This window comes from Pimephales promelas, chromosome 21, assembly GCF_988280905.1.
Source record: "Pimephales promelas chromosome 21, fPimPro1.hap1.1, whole genome shotgun sequence".
Lineage (NCBI taxonomy): Eukaryota > Metazoa > Chordata > Actinopteri > Cypriniformes > Leuciscidae > Pimephales > Pimephales promelas.
Genome location: NC_142789.1, coordinates 2,224,884 through 2,233,997, shown reverse-complemented (window position 1 = coordinate 2,233,997; position 9,114 = coordinate 2,224,884). Strand labels below are relative to the sequence as shown.

Genomic DNA, 9,114 nt, shown 5'->3' with positions numbered 1-9,114 from the left:
ACCAAATACAATTGTTTGGGCTTCTACACTCTCAGAAAAAAGGTACAAAAGCTGTCACTGGGGCAGTTTTTGGTGCTACAAGTACATTTCAGGTGCTAATATGTACACTTTAAATGTTAATATGTACATTTTAGGCTCTAATATGTACATTTTAGGTGCTAATATGTCCATTTCACAAGCTAATATAACCATTTTAGGTTGTTATATTTACATTTTAGGTGCTAATATGTCCATTTCATGAGCTAATATGTCCATTTTAGGTGGTAATATGTACATTTTAGGTGCTAATATGTCCATTTCATGAGCTAATATAACCATTTTAGGTTGTTATATTTACATTTTAGGTGCTAATATGTCAATTTCATGAGCTAATATATCCATTTTAGGTGGTAATATGTACATTTCATGTGCTAATATGTACATTTTAGGTGCTAATATGTCCATTTCACGAGCTAATATAACCATTTTAGGTTGTTATATTTACATTTTAGGTGCTAATATGTCCATTTCATGAGCTAATATGTCCATTTTAGGTGGTAATATGTACATTTTAGGTGCTAATATGTCCATTTTAGGTTGTTATATTTACATTTTAGGTGCTAATATGTCCATTTCACGAGCTAATATGTCCATTTTAGGTTGTTATATTTACATTTTAGGTGCTAATATGTCCATTTCACGAGCTAATATAACCATTTTAGGTTGTTATATTTACATTTTAGGTGCTAATATGTCCATTTCATGAGCTAATATTTCCATTTCAAGTGCTAATATGTACATTGTAGGTGCTAATATGTCCATTTCATGAGCTAATATGTCCATTTTAGGTGGTAATATGTACATTTCATGTGCTAATATGTACATTTTAGGTGCTAATATGTACCACTAAGGTACCTAATATGCAGCCTTTGGGTACAAAAGTGTACCTTTTGAAAAGGCACAGTCCCAGTGACAGCTTTTGTATCTTTTTTTCTGAGTGTACGGGAGCACATTTAGCAGTTGCTCTGAGATGAGGAAAAGCACTTGGTCCAATTCACCACAAAATAATTTCACAAGAACAGTAGTTTCCCGTGAGGATTACACTTATCCTGTTGCAGATAGCAGTTAAAACATAAAGAAGCTGTTTCATATAAATGAACGCATGTTGCACAATGCACTCTGTTCAAACAGATGATGAAGCAGTTTATAAGACACGAATCATTCACATAATGTCCCATCATGACACTGCAGAGGAGAATGTTTAATAACATCCTTGAAAAAAAAACTTTTCTGGATTATTCACTTACGTAAGTGTTATTCAGGGCTTGCATATGAACCTTCCACGCTTGGAGGTTTAAAGCATCACATGATGCGGTGTTAGAGTCTTAGGAGAGGATTGTTTTTGTGGTAATTTGGGTAAGCCGATGTTTTGAAAATGCCTCAGTCTTTCACCTTATTTTTTGCATCTACATATAAACATAGAAAATGTAGGAAATTTTAAATTCTGAATGTGTGTGTGTGTGTGTGTATGGACCTACAGCAGAAAATGACAGAGACTGTGACTTGCATTTTCATTTTTCTTTGATGTTTCCATAATCCCTTTTGCGCAGTTTGCTATATTTAGCTTTGAGGTCATAAGCTGATTCAATTTCACATTCTTTAATCAACCTTTTCTGCTATCTGGAAATGAAGATTATTATGTAGGCAGTTTTCGCTGTATGTGTCCATGGGTTAACAAAGGACTAAGCCTGATTCATTCAACTCACATTTGAACGAATTCAAGTGGCAGTAGAGTTTTTGATGACAGGTGTGTATTTACAAGTCCCGGCACACTTCACACTAATGGTCGCCCCACACCAGACAAAAGCTTCATACAATAGCCAGGAGTGGAGCGGTGCGGATGACTCGTTCGGCGCATGTGTGTGTGAGGGAGTGTGTGTGTGTGGGGGGCAGATTAGCCACAGTCCATGTCTGTTTCTATCCCGTGAATACAGTAGCCGCACATTTGGGTGTAGAGCGAGGGAACGGCCAGGCACAGAGTCAGCTGACAGCTCTGACTTCATCTAGGTCAGTCTGCTGTGTGTGTGTGTGTGTGTGTGTGTTTATGTCTGTGCCCCTGGGCTACACACGTTCACATATACAGACTCCCTCATCCATCCCCAAATTACATCCATCCTCCCCCCAGCAACATCACCATCTGTGTGTGAGAGGGTCCTGCCAGACACAGGTTACACTCCATTCAGTCTAATGGGAAAACTCACCCTGCAACATGCTGACTGTGTATTTCACAGCAAATAGAGCGTTAAAACGATTGAAAAAATCAAATTCTGTCATTATTTACTCACCCTCAAGTCGTCCCAAACATTTCTTTCTTTCTTCTACAGAATAAACCAAACCATTTCGGTGACTTGCTTTTCTCAGAATATCCTCTTTTATGTTCCACAGAAGAACGAACATCATAAAGCTTTAAAACAACACGACAGAATGATCATTTTTTTGGTGAAGCACGTACTTTGTGAAAAAGAAGTGTGCTTTATTCTATTAAATGTGCTCTGCATCAGATCTTAAAAGTAGGGCTGTCAAACGATTAATCGCATCCAAAATAAAAGTTTGTGTTTACATAAAATATGTGGGTGCACTGTTTATAATTATTTTATATGTATATAAATACACACACATGCATGTATATTTAAGAAAAAAATATTATTTATATATAAAATATTTATATTTATGTATAATACAAATTATATACAAATCTATATACAGTACATGAAAAAATTTCTTAAATATATACAAGCATGTGTGTGTATTTATATATGTATATATTTATAAAATAATTATACACAGTGCCCCCACATATATTATGTAAACACAAAGTTTTATTTTGGATGCGATTAATCACGATTAATTGTTTGACAGCCCTATTTAAAAGTATAAATTTTAGTTTTATTACAGGTTATAAGTTGCAGGTTATATAATAATGATGAAATAAAATCCATGTATTTCAATAGAGTGCACTTTCATGTGTCTTGACACACTTAAGTATGCTTTTAAAAATGCACTTTGTAATAATGTCAAATTTAATCTTTTGTCGTGCTTTAAAGAAGTATGCTTATTTTGAGTAATGCAAATACTTGAGTATAATTTCAGCTGTGGTGTTAATCAGCATCACATTTTAAGTTAAAATATTTCAATTGTACTAAATGTAATAAACTGCATCATTACAAATGTGTATTTACAAATATGTTTTATTAAACACATGATAAATACATTTCCATAGGAAAAAAAAATACATTTAAGTATATTTTAGTAATGCTTGTTCGTAGCCTAGTACAGAATTTTGGTAACATACAATAAGGTTTTGTTTGTTAACATTAGTTATTAAGTAACATGGACTAACAATAATAATACTTGTTTTTTTAATAATCTTTGTTAATGTTAATTTCAACATTTAGCCTACTGTGCATTATTAAAATCAAAAGTTGTATGCTATCATTAGTTAATGCACTGAACTAACTAGCTAATGTTAACAAAGATTAATAAAAACTGTAACAAATGTATTGCCCAATTTTTAGTTATTTATATAATTTTAGTCTAATTTTTATTTAGTTAGTATTTAGATAGTTAATCAGCTAATGTTAACGAATGAGACCTAATTGTAAAGTGTAAAGTGAATATTTAAAGATTATATATAGAGCCTGTTTAAGTTTGTCAAAAATATTCAGCTGATTGTATTTAAATATAAATTAAACTAAAATACATTTTTAATTAATTGCAGTTAATGCATTATATGTCTTAAAACTTTTAGTTTACACTTAAGTTATTTTATAGTAGATTTTAATGTCCCCTTGTAGTCAATAATTGTTTTTTTGCCTTAAAGGATTAGTTCACTTTGCTTATGTTTTTGCAAATCTTTTTTTGAGTCATTTGGTTAATTCAACGAATGGCATGAATGAAATAACTTGAAGAAGATTAGTTCATTTTGATGGACGTGTTTGAACAGGAGAGTCACGAACGCGCATCACAGAACAGAGCAAGGCGAGCATTTGTTCTTATAAAACTTAAACTTTTTTATTTATTTTTGAAATGACGATCGTTTCGCTTGATCAGACCCTTATTTATCGTCTGGTGTCGCTTAAAGCCCTTTGAAGCTGCACTGAAACTCTCATTTGGACCTTGAACCGTTTGGACCCCATTGAAGTCCATTATATGGAGAAAATCCTGGAAAGTTTTCATCAAAAATCTTAATTTCTTTTCGACTGAAGAAAGAAAGACATGGACATCTTGGATGACATGGGGGCGAGTAAATTATCAGCAATCTGATAATTATCAGGCTCGTCTACAATGGTAGCCTAATGGGTTTTATGTGTCACTCTATATGTCGGACACATAACGGTAGGCTAATTAATACGATTAGCCTTTTGCTTGAATGTCCAGAGAAAGCAGGCTGAAGCATGGATCTACATGTAGGGGTATATAATAAAGAAACAAGCATACAAAACATACGCAACACATAAAACAAAGGAAAAGCAAAGGAAAAAACAGGGACCGACACATTCAACAACTGACAAAGAACAAACGAAACACTATATACACAGGCCAAACAAGCGAGGAAACAAGATACACCTGGATAGACCAATCAACATTCGGACAGTCCAGACAAGACATGCGGGATATATGACACTTGACTACGTTATCAAACAGCTAATAATGTGTTGCTAATGTTCCCGTTCTCCTTCTAAAATCAGTATCCTTAGAAACGCTTTCAACAACTCAGAACGTCAATGGAGAAAGTGGCGTGTAGTTCATCATAACATCATTTACATAATTCTCTCATATTCTGCTGTAATATTATAAACAACATTAAAAGCTTGATTTTTTACCACAGAGAACTTTTCTCCTTAAAACTGAAGTGAACCGATGACAAAGCTGGTGTTTCTGACGTCACAAACGACCTTGTAACCAATCAGATCAACGTGTGATGGTCTCTGAGCTGAGTGAGTGAGTGGAGGCGGGGCTCATTTACATATTCATAGAACAGCGTATACTAAATGAGGCGAGGGTAGAGTTACATAGTAGTTAATTTAAGGCATTACGTTTTTAAAAATAATTTTTTAATAATCACAGATGAGTTTTATGGGATTAAATTATCGACTACAGGGGGACTTTTATTATACACTGTCAAAAAATATTTTCATGATTTCTAACCACAACATTTTTTCCTTTGTCAAATCAACTTAGATCAATTATGTAGTTCAGAAAACCTAATATTTTGAGTTTCTGGTGATTAAATTAACCTCTTTCACTGTATTAACTATATATATATATATTAATATTATATTAACTACTTAATAATTTTTCCATTTCAATGAACTTAAAATTTTAAGGCAACCAGGTTACTTATCTTTTTAAGTTAAACCAACAATATTTTTTACAGTGTACACTAAAGTGTACTTCTTCATATTTTTTTTAGTTTTATTTTCACAAAAGCTCATTTTTAAATGTTTTTCCCCATAACGTTTTTTTTCGCCAAAGATTCTCCCAGCCAGCGCTTTGGTTGTGGACTAATTAAAGAGCTAATCTAGCTAGCGGCCACTTACCATGTCTCTCAGCGAGAGCTATTGGACAAATGTTATGCTACCTAATTAATTAATACCACCTAGTTTATAATGTGTCCCCAACACTTTTTAGATAGTTTCTATGCCCTGATGTTGTAACGTTTACGATTTATGTGTTTGGGGCGCATGTTTTAAATTAGTGTTTTTATTAGCTTGCCCTGCTAATCAGATGCTTGTTCTGTGCAACAAATGGCGTCTGGTTTTCATAAAGGAGGGAATAATTACCCCACCGAATGTTGACAAAGGCAAAGATGGTGTGATGAAGGCACAGTTGGCGGAGGAGGAAGTCAATGGTCGGGTCGGTCTGGTGGTCAAAAGAGTGTCTCTTCAGGGGTCCTTCATTGTGTGTCGCGTGCTGTTTCCACACACACACCCCTCCCCTGGGCTCCTAGATTTCACGCTGGGCCTGGTTTGGGTCTGGGGCGGAGGGGTTGAGCATAGCCTGTGGGACTTACCCCACTGACACGGTTATTGATAGTGTTAGTGCCACATGACGGACAGAAAGGCCCGCTGTGTGCAGGGATGACAGCGAGGTCACGGAGGAGCAGAAAGGGAGAGATTTCTTTTGTCTAGATGGGTAAAAAGAACAGACAAGCCTAAACTAGACCACTTGGAACCATATGAGTGCACATGACAGGAGAGACCGCTCACAATTGGGCTGAGCGATAGAAACAAAGACCGTGATGTGTGTTAAGTGAGAGTGTACAGTCCACTGGTCATCATTACTGATGAATAAACCCTCCGGTTTTTGAGGATGTCCACCAGTTTTGCAATAGAAATATCTATTAAGTGCATTTTGCGCCTTGTTTCCATGGGAACGGTTTTAAAAAGAAAAGTAGAGCCCATGTCCTGATATGACAACAAAAAAGGCTTTTGTGTAGTGTGTGAATAGAAGCTCACCTGAGGGCGAAACACATGACGGGTGAGCATCTGTCTTCAGCCACGGGGAACACTGCTCTTATGATCTCTGCTCACACCTGACTGTTCAAAATAGAGATTTAAAGGTCACGTTCTTTATGATCCCATGTTTCAAACTTTAGTTAGTGTGTAATGTTGTTGTTAGAGTATAAATAATATCTGTAAAATTATAAAGCTCAAAGTTCAATGCCAAGCAGATATTTTATTTAACAGAAGTAGCCAACATCGAACGGCCCGTTTGGACTACATCCCTCGACGACTTCCTTCTTTAATGACGTCAGTAGATCAGTTTCTTGACTAACGTCCGCCGCCCACAGGAACGCTCCCTCAACTTACTGTGTTTACTCAGGTCTTACAGTGATTTTCTGAAGTTAAAAACTGACGCTTCATCTTTTGTGTGATGTACAATAAACTTTATGAAACTCATCAGTATATGTTTGATCATCATTCGGACCTCTGGTCCGAAACAGCAGACTTGTAGGCTATTAATAATAAATAATGGATACATATAAGCAGATGACAAACGTTATAATAACCGTAATTAAACTACTAAACTATACCTGTTCCATCTCTATACAGCACTCTGAATCTGTAGGCATTATTGTCCGACTGGAAATGAACACCGTTACTGAGAGTTTCTGATATTATCATCATTCTGTGAGGTGAAATTGTCCTGTGAGACTGAGCGCGAGCTCATGAAGCTCCGCCCCCTGTGCCGGCTGCAGCAGCTCATTTGCATTTAAAGGGCACACACTCAAACAGCGTGTTTTTCTGAGCCCCCAAAAATGATTATTTAAATATGCTGTAAAAAAATGATCTATTTTTAGTTGAAACTTCACATACACATTCTGGGGACATCAGAGACTTATTTTACATCTTGTGAAAAGGCGGGGCATAATACAGGACCTTTATTATTAAAACCCTTAATAATAATATATAAAGGGTTAGTTCACCCAAAAATGAAAATGATGTCATTAATGACTCTCCCCCATGTCGTCCGTCAGACCGTTCATCTTCAGAACACAGTTGAAGATATTTTAGATTTAGCTTTCTAGATAGAGCTAGAAGGGCTTAGATAGAGCTTATAGAGCTTTCTGATTATAGATAGATCTAGCTTTCAGATTCTTCATAGTAAAAATCTAGTTATATTTTGAGGGCCCAGACATGCTCGAAAACTCACGAAACTTTGCACATGCATCAGAATTGGCGGACATTTATATCTGATATAGGTTTCAGAATCGGGCGTGGCAAAATGGCTCTATAGCGCCACCTATAAAAGTTCAACGGAGTGTGCTTTCCACTACGTTTCACGTACGTGTACGAAATTTGGTACATACGTGTAATGACCCAATACCTACAAAAAAGTCTCTTGGAGCATACCCCTAAACACAACATGAAGTCAGCCATTTTGAACTTCCTCTCAGATTTTTGTGCAGTTTTTGCCATTTTCAGGCCTCGTACTTTAACAAACTCCAACAGTTTTAACCTGGTCATCTTCAAATTTGGTGAGTGTAATCGTGAGGCCTTTGCGATATTAATTTTATATCAACACTGTAAAAAATATTGTTGGTTTAACTTAAAAAGTAAGTAACCTGGTTGCCTTAAAATTTTAAGTTTATTGAAATGGAAAAAGTAAGTTAACACAATGAAGGAGAATGAATTAATCGTCAGAAACTCAAAATATTATGTTATCTGAACTACATGAATTATTTAAGCTGATTTGACAAAATAAAAAATGTTGTGATTATAAATCATGAAAATATTTTTTTACAATGAAAATGTAAATTCCTGATAATTATCGAGAACTCAATTTTTACTAGTTGAAATGTTCATTCTTGATATCTGTAAGTGTACTTTAACATGTTACATTTGTTATTTCTGATATCAATAGTTATAGGAGAGTAATTTCGGATATCTAAAATGGCTTTCTTACAGTAACAATCACATTCATGTTATCAGAAATTAACATTGTCAGAACTATTGATATCAAGAAGTAAGAACGGTATTTCTTTCTAAAATGTGAAACTGAAACATATATATACTAGTACTGTGCAAAAGTCTTAGGCACATTAGTATTTGAACAAAAAAAAAATATTTTAAGCCAGTTATATCTTTTGCTGGTGTCAGAAATGTAAATTGCATTTAGAAACATTGATTTTTGTAATAATCCATTGATCTCTTGAAGAAACCTTCCTGTCATTGCTTCTTCTCCACACATGTTTTAAAGGTGTGTGTGTGTGTGTGTGTGTGTGTGTGTGTGTGTAGTTACCAATCAAAGGTCAGTATTTAGTGTTTGTTTGTGTTTCAAACTTTAAGCAAGGACATATTTGTGACTTTGCCTATTAACAATTCTAGGAAAATAGGAATATTAAAGCCTTTCAAACCAGCCAAACAATCTATGACTGAGCTATCTTTTAACATAAAGTGATACAAACATGACAAACACAGCGGATCATGGGTCTGACAGATTCATTTACCCATAAACATTATTAAGGAATAGCAGGGGGTGTGTGTGTGCCCGAATCGTCCCAGAGGACATCACATTATCATAAAGGCTGCAAAGCATTGTAATATGTCAGCGTGTTCGCATTAGGAAGCG

At 35.2% G+C, this 9,114-nt stretch overlaps 1 long non-coding RNA gene across 1 annotated transcript; it reads right to left on the bottom strand.

Annotated features, from left to right (window-relative positions):
- Positions 1-3,403: 3,403 nt before the first annotated feature.
- On the bottom strand, positions 3,404-7,253 carry LOC148969661 (uncharacterized). Its single transcript, XR_016148506.1, has 3 exons — positions 7,076-7,253; positions 6,498-6,578; positions 3,404-6,166 (listed from the first exon to the last, which is right to left on the bottom strand). It is a non-coding gene; the product is annotated as an uncharacterized LOC148969661 (long non-coding RNA).
- Positions 7,254-9,114: the final 1,861 nt, after the last annotated feature.